Genomic DNA, 15,372 nt, shown 5'->3' with positions numbered 1-15,372 from the left:
GGGAGGGGCCGGGGGGGGGATCGATCCACCCCCGACATTTTTACACTCAATCGCCCGGTGCGCTCGCCCGCCCGTGGAAAGAGAATGAATCAATGGCGCGTGACGTCACCGGCTTCTCCGGGGGCGCGCGGCCGCGCGCGGGGACTGTTGCTGCCGGGCGCGCGCGCGCGTGTGTGTATGTTCATTCGAAGAGCGGCAGTTGGCGAGCATATGCGGGTGCGCTACCTTATATGGACACCGGCGCGTCCTTACAACTGCTCTTGCAATTCATATTTAATTTCCCCTCCCTCCCTCTCTTATATAATCATAATTGCACGTGTTTGTTTTTTTTGCAAACAATGCAAAACGTCCCGTTTCCCCCCCTTTCGACATGTGCAAAGTTTAAATTTGACTGGGAGAAGTCCTGCTGCATGCAATTGTCCAGAGAGTGAAAGGAAAATGTGTGTGTGTGTATATATATATATATTAGATAGATATATCTTGCCAAACAAGTAGATATAAATCTACAAGTAGATATACTTGTTTGGCTTGGTTGTAAAATAAGTTGTGAATGGGATTTTTTTTTTACGAGAGTATTTTGTCCAAAATTTGAATTAACCGCAAGCAGCAGATAGTCAGTTAAAGTTTATTTTTCCTTTCTCCTTCCCGTAATTGGACTACGTGACTCAAAGTTGACTCAAAACGGAAGTAGGGATTGTTTATTGCCATTAAACAAGATCAATCTAGATAAAAACAAGTCAGGAATCGTTAGTCATAATGATAAAGGATTGTTTATCACGATTACGGTCTTTTTTTTTCAATAAGTGATAAACCTTTGAAACCTCAAGATTTTATTTTTATTTTTTATTTCATTTCTGTTCAAGATCACGAATGCACAAACGTTGATGCTGTTCTAAGGCAAGAGTCCATCGGCTAATTTGTGTACAGTAAGTTCTCAATAACTTCAGTTTTTTAATAATAAACAATTAAATTGAATTGTTTTAAAAACAATTTCAGGCATTTTGATTGAGAAGAGCTATTCGTCATATTAATTTTGCATATTCTTCATGCAAAAGTATATTCTTCATAAACTGCTGGAAGAACTCGGCAGATCAAGCAGCATCTGTGGAGGAGAAAGGATGGTCTTTGGGTTGAGACCTTGCATCAGGGAAGACCACCAGAACAGAGGGGAAGGTGAGGCAGAGGCTGGCACGTGAAGTTGGGATGGTGGGCAGATGGGAGTAGGTGGAAGGAACTGCAGATGCTGGTTTAAACCGAAGATGGACGCAAAAAGCTGGAGTAACTCGGGGGGGGGGGGGGGGGGGGAGGGGAGGAGAAAATTCTTGACCCGTAACGTCACCCATTCCTTCTCTCCATAGATGCTGCCTGTCCTGCTGAGATACTCCAGCTTTTTGTGTCTATCTGAGGTGACAACAACCTACAGATGTGCCACTGTGCCAACCTCACTTGTTCATTCATATCATCCAGCTTCAATTGTTGTAGATGATAAGTCAGTCAGGATACTAAGAGAATTTCAGAGAGATAGGCACAAAATGCCGGGGGTAACTCAGAGGGGAAAGGCAACATCTCTGGAGAGAAGGAATGGGTGACGTTTCAGGCCGAGACCCTTCTTCAGACTGAGAGTCAGAGGAGAGGGAGACAATAGGTGCAGGAGTAGGCCATTTGGCCATTCAAGCCAGCACCGCCATTCAACTTGATCATGGCTGATCATCCCCAATCAGTACCCTGTTCCTGCCTTCTCCCCATATTCCCTGACTCCGCTATCTTTAAGAGCCCTATCTAGCTCTCTCTTGAGACATAGAGATATGGAAGGGTAAGGTGAGAAAACACAGATCAAATGGGATGACGATCAAGGAAAATGTAGAATGGTTCATTGTTGGCTACGGGGAAGGTAAGAATAAGGCACACAATCATCTCCAAGGACCTTAAATAGGGGGCCACCATCGACTCCACAGTCAAAAAGGCACAACAGAGGCAGCTGAGGAAACACAATATGCCACAGGCAATGATGGTCCAATTCTATATGGCCATCGTAGCGTCTATCCTCACCTTCTCCATCATGGTCTGGTTTGGCTCAGCCACCAAGCATGACATCCGGAGGCTGCAGCGAATCGTCCGATCAGCTGAGTAGGTTATTGGCTACAACCTTCCCTCCATTGACAAACTACCCTGCAGAGGCCTGGAAGCAAGCGGGTAAGATCATCTCTGACCCCTCTCCGTAATCTTCTCAGGAAGTAGATGCGATATAAACGGGACTGTGGGTCCCCATCCTACCCCTTCCGAAGTCCACAATCAGTTCCTTGGTTTTGCTGGTGTTGAGAGCCAGGTTATTGTGCTGACACCATATGGACAGTCGCTCGATCTCTCTTCTATACTCTGACTCATCCCCATCAGTGATATGTCCCACAACAGTAGTGTCGTCGACGAACTTGATGATGGAGTTCGCACCATGTCCGGCTACGCAGTCATGAGTATCGAGTGAGTACAGCAGGGAGCTGAGCACACAGCCTTGAGGTGCTCCCGTGCTGATTGTTATCGAGGATGACACATTTCCACCAATACGGTCGGATTGTGGTCTGTGAATGAGGAAGAGGGATGCGCAGAGATCCAATTGCAGAGGGATGCGCAGAGACCCAGTTCTGAGGGCTTGGTACCCAGTTTGGAGAGGATGATGGTATTAAATGCCGAGCTGTAGACAATGAATAACAGCCTGACATATGAGTTTTTGTTGTCCAAGTGGTCCAGAGCGGAGTGGAGAGCCAGTGAGATCACATCCACCATTGATCTGATGTGCGGTAAGCGAACTACAGCAGGTCCAGGTTTTTGTCGAGGTATGAGTTGATTTGCGCCATGATCAGCCTCTCAAAGCAGTTCATCACCACAGACATTAGTGCCACCGGTCGATAATCATTGAGGCACGTCACCTTCCTCTTCTTACCGGTATTAATGATGCCCTTTTAAAGCAGGTGGGAACCTCAGACCTCAAAAGTGAGAGGTTGAAAATGTCCATAAAAACTCCAGACAGTTGGTCCGCACAGGTTTTTAAAACACGCCCGGATATACCATCCGGTCCAGGCGCTTTCCGAGGGTTCACCTCTCTGAAGGATCTTCTGACGTCAGCCTCTGTGACTGTTACCGAAATACCATCATGGCGAATGGGGGCTCTGGAAGGCACATCAGTTTTCTGATTGAATGGTGGAGTAGACTCGATGGGACAAATGGCCTAATTCTACTCCTATAACTTGTGAGAAGTGTAAGGGATTTATGCACTGCATGGCAATGGTAAGGGCAGACAGATGTTTGAATAAAGATGAACCAGCACATTGACATGCGGGTCTGAAGAAGGGTTTCGGCCCGAAACGTTGCCTATTTCCTTCGCTCCATAGATGCTGCTGCACCTGCTGAGTTTCTCCAGCTTTTTTGTGTACCTTTGATTTTCCAGCATCTGCAGTTCCTTCTTGAACACATTGATATGCAAATTGATACTGTCTCCGATCGTTGGATAATGAGTCAGGTTCAGCTACAAGCTGTTTACGGAAAATACTGTCAAACTGAAATCTTATTTTGGTGAGATTTTTCGGATGTTTGGGCGAACGGAATGAGTAATGCCACACCTACGGCAGCTCAAAACAAGGCACAGCCTCAGAATAAAAGGACGTTGAAGCACTCTATAACCTCATCCTTTATGAGGAGGAGTTTCTTTCTTTATATGTAGCAAGGTACTGCAGATGCCGGTTTTTAAACAAAGTGCTGGAGCAACTCAGCGGGTCAGCAGCATCTCTGGAGAAAAGGAATAGGTGTTCGTTTTGGGGCGGAACCCTTGTTCAGACTGAAAGATCGTGGTTGGGTGGGGGAGGGGAACTGGAGATGAGAAAAGGGCTGAAAAAATCACGGCTGGCAACAGATGATTAAAAGTTAAGAATAAGGGGTAAGCCATTCAGAACGGAGATGAGGAAAAACCTTTTCACACAGAGAGTTGTGAATCTGTGGAATTCTCTGCCTCAGAAGGCAGTGGAGGCCAATTCTCTAGAGGCTTTCAAGAGAGAGTTTGATAGATCTCTTAAAGATAGAGGAGTGAAGGGATATGGGGAGAAGGCAGGAACAGGGTACTGATTGTGGATGATCAGCCATGATCACAGTGAATGGCGGTGCTGGCTCGAAGCGCCGAATGGCCTACTCCTGCACCTATTGTGTCTTGTCTATCTCAGCAGTGGTGGAGTCCATAATGGCCCATTGTTGGCTGGGGAAGATGTGCTTACGAGAGGGATAAAAGGATACGAACAGTGGAACTTGTAGGACGGCAAGTGTGGAATGGGGGGGGGGGGGGGGGGGGTGAGGGAAGTGGTGGGAATGCAGGAGTAACTCGGAGGATGATGAATCTGTGGAAGCATTGCCACAGACGGCTGTGGAGCCAAGTCAGTACGCATTTTGAAAGCAGAGATTGATAGGTTCTTGATTAGTAAGGGTGTCAAAAGTTACAGGGAGAATGGGATCGAGAGGAACAACTAGATCAGCCATGATCGAATGAGGAGCACACTTGATAGGCCAAATGGCCTAATCCTGGTCTCATAAGTAATAGGAGCAGAATTAGTCCAGCAAGTCTATTCCACCATTCAATCATGGCTGATCTATCTCTCCCTCCTAACCCCATTCTCCTGCCTTCTCCCCATAACCCCTGACACCCGTACTAATCCAGTAACTATCTACCTCTGCCTTAAAAATATCCATTGACTTGGCCTCAGACCATCAGCATAGGAGCACCGCTAGGCTGCGTACTCTCCCCTCTCCTTTACTCTCTCTACACCAACGACAGCACCTCCACAGACACCTCTGTCAATCTTCTCAAGTTACGGACGACATAACCCTGATTGGACAGACCCAGGATGGGGAAGAATCTGCCTACAGACAGGAAGTGACACAGCTGGCGTCCTGGTGCCATTGCAGCAACCTGGAGCTCAATGCTCTTAAAACGGCGCAATTAATTGTAGATTTTAGGAGAGCTCCCCCTCCCCTCACCATCAACAACTCCACAGTCACATCTGTGGAGTCTTTTAAGTTCCTGGGAACCATCATCTCCAGGGACATTAAATGGGAGGCCACCATCGACTCCACAGTCAAAAAGGCCCAACAGAGGATTTACTTCCTGCGGCAGCTGAGAAAACATAATCTGCCACAGGCAATGATGGTCCAGTTTTATACTGCCATCATAGAGTCTGTCCTCACCTTCTCCATCATGGTCTGGTTTGGCTCAGCCACCAAGCACGACATCCGGAGGCTGCAGCGCATCATTTGATCAGCCGAGAAGGTTGTTGGCTGCAACCTTCCTCCCATCGATGAACTGTTCACTGCAAGGGCTAGGAATTGAGATGATAAGATCATCTTTGACCCCTCTCACCCTGGCCACGAACTCTTTGAATCACCTCTCTGGAAGGCGACTCCGGACTGTCAAAGCTGCCACAGCCAGACATAAAAGCAGCTTTTTTCCACGAGTAGTAGCTCCACTCAACAGCCAAACGTCTATAGCCTCCTTGTGCTTTGGTATTTGATTTCATTCTTCACATGTTTAAATTATACTGTTTTATTTTTAATTGTCTACTGTATATCGTGTTGTTACTTGCGAGCAAAGCACCAAGACAAATTCCTTGTATGTCTACATACTTGGCTAATAAAATTTATTCAATTCAATTCAATTCTCCACAGCCTTCTGTGGCAAAGATTCTGAGACCTCTAATCCTAGACTCTCCCACCAGTGGAAACGTCCTCTCCACATCCACTCTATCCAAGCCTTTCACTATTCAGTACATTTCAATGAGAACCCCCCCCCCCTCACTCTTCTAATTCTTATGATCCTATAATTTCCATCTTATAAACTCTGCGCATTGGAGTACAGTGAATAAAGGACAATTTTGTTGGAAGGATCAGCTGATGCAACCCAACAAAGATGGGAGAAACACTTTCAGTACTGATTCTTCAAAGATGGACGTATGAAAGATGATGCAAGGAAATAGTTTTATATCTTTCATTTTGAGTCTTTGCATCATTTCCTGCCCTGGAGAAAACCCTAATAAGCGAGAATCAGGATGAGCAATAAGTGTAAAACACAAAGTGCTGGAGGAACTCAGCGTGTCAGGCAGGCAGGCATTCAACATCTGTAGTTGTTTGACTAAAGCATGAGTATTAATGGTATAAGAGAACAATGATGTGAGATTCAGAGTGGAACAACTGTTGGAGCCGTAGCTTCATGTCTCCAGTGACTCAGATTCAATCCTTATTTTTGGTGATGTTGGTGTGGATCTTACACATTCTCCATGTTGCCAAGTGGGTCTCATGTGCTGCTGGAAGACCATCAGTTTGGTGAAAGACGCCTTTTGGCCTGCACAAACCTTGGTCTCCCAGCACAGCGAGATGTCCATCAATGAATGTTGCCGACTGGTCTTCTCCAGACTGATGGAGTACATACTGAGGGACGCACTGAAGCTGGGTGCAGGCAATGCCACGGCTCTGTGGGGCAGAACCACAGCCTAGGATCCTTCCACTGCTGGATATTGAGGGGTTGTGTCCGATATGGACACTCAAACAAGGGAACGGATATCAACCCAGGAGGCTAGATAAGTGGCAAGGGTATTTTGTGTTAAGGCAGGTACTTATTGAAACATATAAGATTGTTAAGGGTTTGGACACGCTAGAGGCAGGAAACATGTTCCCGATGTTGGGGGAGTCCAGAACCAGGGGCCACAGTTTAAGAATAAGGGGTCAGCCATTTAGAACGGCGACAAGGAAACAATTTTTCTCACAGAGAGTTGAGTCTGTGGAATTCTCTGCCTCAGAGGCCGGTTCTCTGGATACTTTCAAGAGAGAGCTAGATAGGGCTCTTAAAGATAGTGGAGTCAAAGGATATGGGGAGAAGGCAGGAATGGGGTACTGATTGGGGATGATCAGCCATGATCACATTGAATGGCGGTGCTGGCTCGAAGGGCTGAATGGCCTACTCCTGCACCTATTGTCTATTTTACTAAGACTACTGACTATGACACTAGCAATATTAAATATATAAGAATAGTCAAAGTCATACAGCATGGAAACATGCCCTTCGGTCCAACTTGCCCACACCGACCAATATGTCCTATTTACAGTAACCCCACCTGCTTGTGTTTGGCCCATATCCATCCAAATCTGTCCTATCCATGCACCTGTCCAATGCTTTTTAAACGTGGTGATAGTACCTGCAAGTACTTTTTTTGTGATACGATAGATCTTTATCCCAGGAGGGAAATTGATCTGCCAACAGTCATAAAACACAATGTACACGAAACGTGAACTTTAAGTGACGAGTGAAAAGGATTGGGGATGGGCAAAGATTTGGGGTGGTGGGGGGAAGTCGGTCTCAGTCTACCCCACGATAGAAGGGGGAGGAGTTGTACAGTTTGATAGCCACAGGGAAGAAGGATCTCCTGCATCTTTGTCCTGCATCTTGATGGAACCAGTCTGTTGCTGAAGGTGCTCCTCAGGTCACCAGTGATAGTAATTGTATTTTGTTTTTCTTTTTCTTTTTTTATATTTAATTACAAATAAAGTTTGTTTTTGAAATAAATAAAAGGTCTTGCCAGGTTCTTCTCACGTTCCAAAACAAAAATCAAGTCAAAAAATGTTTTATTGTCATATATGTCCCGGAACAGAATAATTGAATTCTTATTTGCAGCAGCACATTAGATATATAAACTCAGTGGACAACACAATAAACGACAACAATAAATAATCAATATATAAAACCAAATAAACAACATAGTGCAACGAGAAAAACAAAGTTCCAAAATCCCTAGTACATTCCAGGCAGTTTGTAGTTTGTTTAGTCGGAAGTCCCCAGTGTTCAATAGTACTTTGTCACAAAAGCAACAGAAGAGTGAAAGTCACTTTTTATACAGTAAACATGCTGGCATTTTTCACAAGTTCACAAGTTATAGGAGTAGAATTAGGCCATTCGACCCATCGAGTCTACCCTGACATCCAATCATGTCTGATCTCTGCCTCCTAATCCCATTTTCCTGCCTTCTCCCCATAACCCTTGACACCCGTTCTAATCAAGAATTTCTCTATCTCTGCATGAAAAATATCCACTAACTTGGCCTCCTCACCTCCTTTCTAAAAGAGCGCCCTTTAATTCTGCGGCTATGACCTCTGGTCCTAGACTCTACCATCATCCTTTCCACATCCACTCTATGCCTTTCATTATTCTGTAAATTTCAATGAGGTCCCCCCCTCAACTTTCTAAACTATAGCGAATACAGGCCCAGTGCTGTCTAACACTCATCATATGCAAACCCACTCATTCTTGGGATCATTTATGTAAACCTCTGGACCCTCTCCAGAGCCAGCACATCCTTCCTCAGATATGAGGCCCATTTTTGGCGCCATTATTCAAAGTCCAAAGTCGAGTTGGACCACGCGCTTCATGTACTGGAACAGCTCCCGCGAACCAACGTCCCTCTCCTCTCCTCGCGCGGCCATCTTTGTGTCCCAGCGGCGCCTCCTGCAGCCGATCTTGAAGGCTCGCAGAACAGACACAGACCCCGCTCGCAGAACAGAACACAGCCCCCGCTCGCAGAACACAGATCCCGCTCGCACTTTGCTCACTGCGCTCCTTCAGCTTTATTCTCGCAGCCGGTGATTGATAGTGGGTGCTGGAAGGGGCGTCACCATCCTGGCGAATAACAGACCAATTACTTTTCTAATATTTCACCGATCGGAACAAAACTTATTTCACTTGCAGCAGAGTAGAATGGTGAGTAAGGTGGCAAAAAATCGTAGCGCTATGGGGGATCGTTTTTGCGCATATTTAATTACAACGCAGACCGGAAGTGGTCAAGATGAGAGTTTTAGTAAAAGTATAGATAGATGGAACAAATAATATAATTTAAAAAAATCATTGGTAATAGGTAGTGAAACTGAATGACTCGTTTCAGCAGTGGGCTTGGATCTAAACCAAAAGTTATTCACAATCTGGGTATTTCCAGAGACACCAACATTGAAGATATAGAGCTCTATATCTTGATTAATAAGGATGTCAAGGGTTGTGGGGAGAAGGCAGGAGAATGGGGTCGAGAGGGAAAGATAGAAAAAAGGTTCAAAGGTTTATTTATTGTCACATACACCAATTGGTGTAGTGAAATTCGAGTTGCCATTGCAGCACACTAATAAGAATGCAACACTACATTAAAGAAGAATTTAACATAAAAACATCCCCCCACAATGGTTCCCACTGTGGGGGAAGGCATAAAGTCCAGTCCTCATCCTCTTGTTCACCCATGGTCGGGGCCTATTGAGGCCTCCGCAGTCGCCGCTACGGCGGCCTGATGTTGCAGGCCCTCTCGCCAGATGATGGTGCTCCGGCGTCGGGAGAACTCTCTTCAGCGGCTTGGAATACCTGGTACGGCCGCTTCCTTACCGGAGACCGCGGCTCCCGAAGCCAACAGGCCGCGCTGGTCGGAGCTCCAACACTGGCGATCTTGCCGAGAGATCCCAGGCTCCGCGGTGTTAAAGTCAACGCCGCCGCCCGCGGCTGGACGCTCCACAGACCCGCAGCTCCGCGATGTTCCATTGGCGGACTCCGCATTCCAGTGCTCCAGCGCGGCGAACCGGGCAAGGCATCGCCCGCTCTGCGATTGTGCTCCAGCGCTGTGCCGCCATCGAAGCCGAGGTTCCCGACAGGAAACGCCGCTCCAGTCCCGATGGTAGGCCGCTAGGACGGGGCGAAGATGCGGCCCGGAGAAAAGCCGCCTCTCCAACCAGGTAGGGACTGAGAAATGCAGTTTCCCACCCCCACCCCCCCAACTCCCCTCATAAAAAGAATAGACCTCCAAACAAAACACTTTTTAACATACTAAAAATAAAAGGAGTGAAAGGACAGACAGCTGCAGGCAGGGCAGCCATACCCAACTAGACGGCGCCCCCTGATCAGCCATGATTGAATGGCGGAGTAGACTTGATGGGCAAAATGGCCTAATTATGCTCCTATCGCTTAGGAACCTATCATGGCTCCCAAACCAGGTGACTCTCTGCGTGCTGGTTCCAGAAGTGTATCTGCAACCATTCATTACAATCACTCCACTCTTTTAAATCTCTACTCCTGTCACTGTGGATGGCTCGATTGTAATCATGTATAGTATTTCCACTGACTGGATAGCACGCAGCAAAAGATCTTCACTGTACCTCTGTGCACGTGACAATAAACTAAACTAAATTAAATTTAAAAAAATACAATAATATTGTGTTTGATATCATGACCACATCGGATTTGAGAAAAGACTCTACATGAATTGGGCAGCACAGTTGCACAGCGGTGGAGTTGCTGCCTTACAGCGCCAGAGAACCGGGTTCGATCCTGACCACGGATGCTGTCTGTGTGGAATTTGTCCATTTTCCCTGTGACCGCGTGGGTTTTCCCCAGGTGCTCTGGTTTCCTCCCACACTCCAAAGACGTACAGGTTTTTTTGGTTAATTGGCTTCGGAAAAAATTGTAAATCGTCCCTGGTGTGTAGGATAGTGCTAGTGCTAGTGTACGGGGATCGTTGGTCGGTGCAGACTCGTTGGGCCGAAGGGCCTGTTTCCGCGCTGTATCTCTAAACTAAACTGAACTAAAAATGATGCTAAACTGTTCAATGATGGGGAAAAGCATCAGTAGAATCAAAAGAGGCATATATCTTTGGTAAATCAAGTTAGCGTGGCACGGTGGCGCGGTGGTAGACTTGCTGCCTTACGGCGCCAGAGACCCGGGTTCCATCCTGACTACAGATGCTATCTGTACAGAGTTTGTACCTTCTCCCCATGACCTGTGTGAGTTTTCTCCGGGATTTACAGTTTTCATCCACACTATAAAGACGTGCAGGTTTGCAAGTTGATTGGCGGGGTATGAATATAAATGGTCCCTATTGTGTGTGGATTAGTGTTAATGTGCAGGATCGCTGGTCGGCGCGGACTCGGTGGGCCGAAGAGCCTGTTTCCGTTCTGTATCTCCAAACTAAACTAAAAAGGATGCTAAAGTGTGCAGTGATGAGAAAAAGCATCAGTAGAATGAAAAGGGGCAGAAATCTGTGTTAAGTCGAGCTATGAAGAGTATGGACGGAAAGTCTAGGGAGATCAGGAAACACGGTGAATTTTAGGCCGTGAAAGAGAAGAAGAGATGGAATTTGAAATATTCATTTTGAAATGCTAAAAATGCTTCTTGGTGAATTTTAGAGCTAACAATCAAATGTTAGTTCACATAAAATGTATATTACATAACCATAACAGTGAACAAAGCAGAAGTTCAATAAGCAATCACAGGCATCTTAGCTGTATGATATCATACCATAAATAGCAAACTTCTATAGGATCTTTAATGCATTAGTTCATAAGTTCTAGGAGCAGAATTAGGCCATTCGGCCCATCAAGTCCATTCAATCATGGCAGATCTATCTCTCCCTCCTAACCCCATTCTCCTGCCTTCTCCCCATAGCCACTGACCCTTACTAATCAAGAATCTGTCAATCTCCGCCTTAAAAATATCCATTGACTTGGCCTCCACAGCCGTCTGTAGCAATGAATTCCACAGATTCCCCACCCTTTGACGAAATAAATTCCTTCTCATCTCCTTTCTAAAGGTATGTCCTTTCATTCAGAGGCTGTGGCCTCTAGTCCTGGACACTCCCACTAAGGGAAACATCCACTCCATATCCACTCTATCCAGGGTTAAACAAAGCTACTTTAGGAGGCTGATAAATTGTTGACAGCTATGACTCATTTTGTGCAAATGTATCAAAAATGTGCTTCAGAAATATGGTTGGATATGGTCCGTGCTAACTGTAACCACTCATTCATACTAATCATACAGTGAATCCCACATTTCTTATGGTGGCCAATCAACCTGCCAATCCACGAGTCCTTAAAGATGCGGGAGGAAGATGGAGCACCTGGAGGAAACCCACACGGCCATAGAAAGGACATGCAAACCACTAAGGCATCATTCAAGTTCAAGATTAAACACTGGTCTCTGGCGCTGTGAGGCTGTGGTTCCACAAGCTGTACCACTCTACAACCTCAATCTGGGCCATTGTTTGTGATTCGGTGAATTAGGACGCGTTAATCCTTTAGTTTAGTCTAGTTTAGAGATACAGCGCGGAAACAGACCCTTCGGCCCACCGGGTCCGTGGCGACCAGCGATCCCCGCACATTAACACTAACCTACACCCACTAGGGACAATTTTTACATTTACCAAGCCAATTAACCTACGTACCTGAACGTCTTTGGAGTGTGGGAGGAAACCAAAGATCTCGGAGAAAACCCACGCAGGTCACGGGGAGAACGTACAAACTCCATACAGACAGCACCTGTAGTCAGGATCGAACCCAGGTCTCCGGCGCTGCATTCGCTGTAAGGCAGCAACTCTACCGCTGCGCCACCGTGACCTCCCTGATGGGGAGAGAAGAGCTATTAAAAAAAATAATTATAAATTATTGTCACAAAGTGCTGGAGTAACTCAGCAGGTCAGGCAGCATCTCCGGAGAACATGGATAGGTGATGTTTTGGGTCGGTACCTTCTTCAGACTGAAAGGTGACCCGAAACGTTATCTATCCATGTTCTCCAGACCTGCTGAGTGACTCCAGCACTTTGTGTCTTGTTTTGTAAGCCAGCATCTGCAGCTCCTTGTTTTTACATAATAAATCATTACTCTGGCTTAGGATAAAGGATAAAGATTTCTTTGTTGAAAGAAGATGGAAAAACTGGTACACTAAACTGCTCACCTCTGTGTCAAGAAAGCTATACAGTCTGCATCCAAGTTATTGTTCAATTTGGAAAAAACCATGATTAAATAGGTTAGGCAAGACACAATTACTCACGTTAGAATGAAACAGGTCAGATGTGGTTACAGACAGTTTGCCTCTGATAATTATAATGTTCAGACACGAAATGTGATAAAAACACTTCCGTAAACAGCATTCATTTGAGAAGTTGCAGAGAGGGTTGATGAGGGAAGTTAAAAGTTCCTTGATTAAAAGTCATTAGCTAAGCTTTAAAACTCTTTTTTTCCCACAGATGCTGCTTTATTTCCACAGATACCACCAGGGGAGCCGTGCAATTGACAGCCTCGCCAACAGTCTGTCTGTTTTCTAATCTTCTTTTTGTTATTTTTAGTGTGTTTTAAAAGTTTGTGTGAATGTTCTCTGGTTTGTTTTATGTGGGGGAGGGGGTCGGGGGAAACTTTTTTTCAATCTCTTACCTTGCCGGGGATGCGATTGTTTTCCGGATCGTATCTCCGGTCGCTCTGACGCCTAACATCATGGAGCTGGATGGAGGCCTTGCTCGGGACTGATTTTGAGCCCCACCGCGGGGCCGTGGACTTACCATCGGAGCCGATTCCTTGCCCGGGATCGCTCCAACCGCAGCTTGCGGACTTTACCATCGAAAACTCGCAGTTTCGGGAGAGACCATAGATGACGGGAGCTCCAACGACACAGAAGGTTCGACAAGCCCCGACCTGGGGTCCGATCGGCGGCGCGGTGGAGCTGAGATCCCCCGATGCAGGAGTGATCACCCCGACGCGGAGGGCCCGACCGCCGGCTACGGGAGCCAAGATCGTCCCATCAACGGAAGGCTCGAGGCCCCTGGCCGCAGGTGAACAAAGAAGGGAAGAGATTGAACTTTTTTTTGCCTTCCATCACAGTGAGGAATGTGGAGGAGTCGCTGTTGTGGATGTTTATGTTCAAATGTATTTTGTCCGTTCTGTTGCTTTTTATTTGTATGGCTGACTTGGCAAATGAAATTCCTCATATGTTGCAAAACGTAGTTGGCTAATAAAGTATTATTGTATTGTATTGTACCTGGCTACCTGGTATTACTGATTATTAAGACCATATAAGACATAGAAGCAGAATTAGGCCATTGGAGTCCAAAAGGTCCGACCTTTAGAATGGAGATGAGGGGGGAGTTTCCTCAGTCAGAGGGTGGTGAATCTGTGGAATTCATTGCCACAGGCAGCTGCGGAGGCCAAGTCATTCAGTATTTTTAAAGCGGAGATCGATGGGTTCTTGATTTGCAAGGTCGTCAAAGCTTATGGGGAGAAGGCAGGAGAATGGGGTTGAGGGGGAAAGATAGATCAGCCATGATTGAATTCTGCTCCTATATCCTATGATGATCTTATGACCACAAATCAGCAAAGTTGTTTACCTCGGTGTATTGGGCTCCTTTTATCCCCTTAGTTAATGTAATTTTAAAAGGATTATGTTGATTATTATCACTTTGTTGTTCGTGAGAATGTAATGTGCAGGAATTAGACACAAGCGAAGGCAGACGCTGGTTTACAAAAGAAAGACACAAAGTGCTGGAGCAAATTGTGGAAGCGAGTTGCCCCATCGAGGAACATTGGTGTAATGTCCTGGGCTGGGATGGTGGACCTCCAACAGCCCAAACCATCTTCCTTTGAGCAAGTTAAATCTCCTGCCATTTTAGTACTGAATTTTCAACTTGACGAATGATCCTTTAGAAGGATAGAAACATAACATAGAAATTAGGTGCAGGAGTAGGCCATTCGGCCCTTCGAGCCTGCACCGCCATTCAATATGATCATGGCTGATCATCCAACTCAGTATCCTGTACCTGCCTTCTCTCCATACCCCCTGATCCCTTTAGCCACAAGGGCCACATCTAACTCCCTCTTAAATATAGCCAATGAACTGGCCTCAACTACATTCGGTGGCAGAGAATTCCACAGATTCACCACTCTCCATGTGAAATTTCTAAAATACTTCCCCCTTATCCTTAAACTGTGACCCCTTGTTCTGGACTTCCCCAATATCGGGAACAATCTTCCTGCATCTAGCCTGTACAACCCCTTAAGAATTTTGTAAGTTTCTATAAGATCCTTCCTCAATCTTCTAAATTCTAGCGAGTACAAGCCGAGTCTATCCAGTCTTTCTTCATATGAAAGTCCTGCCATCCCAAGAATCAGTCTGGTGAACCTTCTCTGTACTTCCTCTATGGCAAGAATGTCTTTCCTCAGATTAGGAGAATACTCCAGGTGTGGTCTCACCAAGGCCTTGTACAACTGCAGTAGAACCTCCCTGCTCCTATACTCAAATCCTTTTGCTATGAATGCTAATATACCATTCGCTTTCTTCACTGCCTGCTGCACCTGCATGCCTACTTTCAATGACTGGTGTACCATGTCACCCAGGTCTCGTTGCATCTCCCCTTTTCCTAATAGGCCACCATTCAGATAATAGTCTACTTTCCTGTTCTTGCCACCAAAGTGGATAACCTCACATTTATCCACATTATACTGCATCTGCCATGCATTTGCCCACTCACCCAACCTATCCACCTTGCAGCCTCCTAGCAT

This window comes from Amblyraja radiata, chromosome 4, assembly GCF_010909765.2.
Source record: "Amblyraja radiata isolate CabotCenter1 chromosome 4, sAmbRad1.1.pri, whole genome shotgun sequence".
NCBI classification, from domain to species: Eukaryota; Metazoa; Chordata; class Chondrichthyes; order Rajiformes; family Rajidae; genus Amblyraja; species Amblyraja radiata.
The sequence above is the reverse complement of the archived record's forward strand: the minus strand, read 5'-3'. Positions refer to the sequence as shown.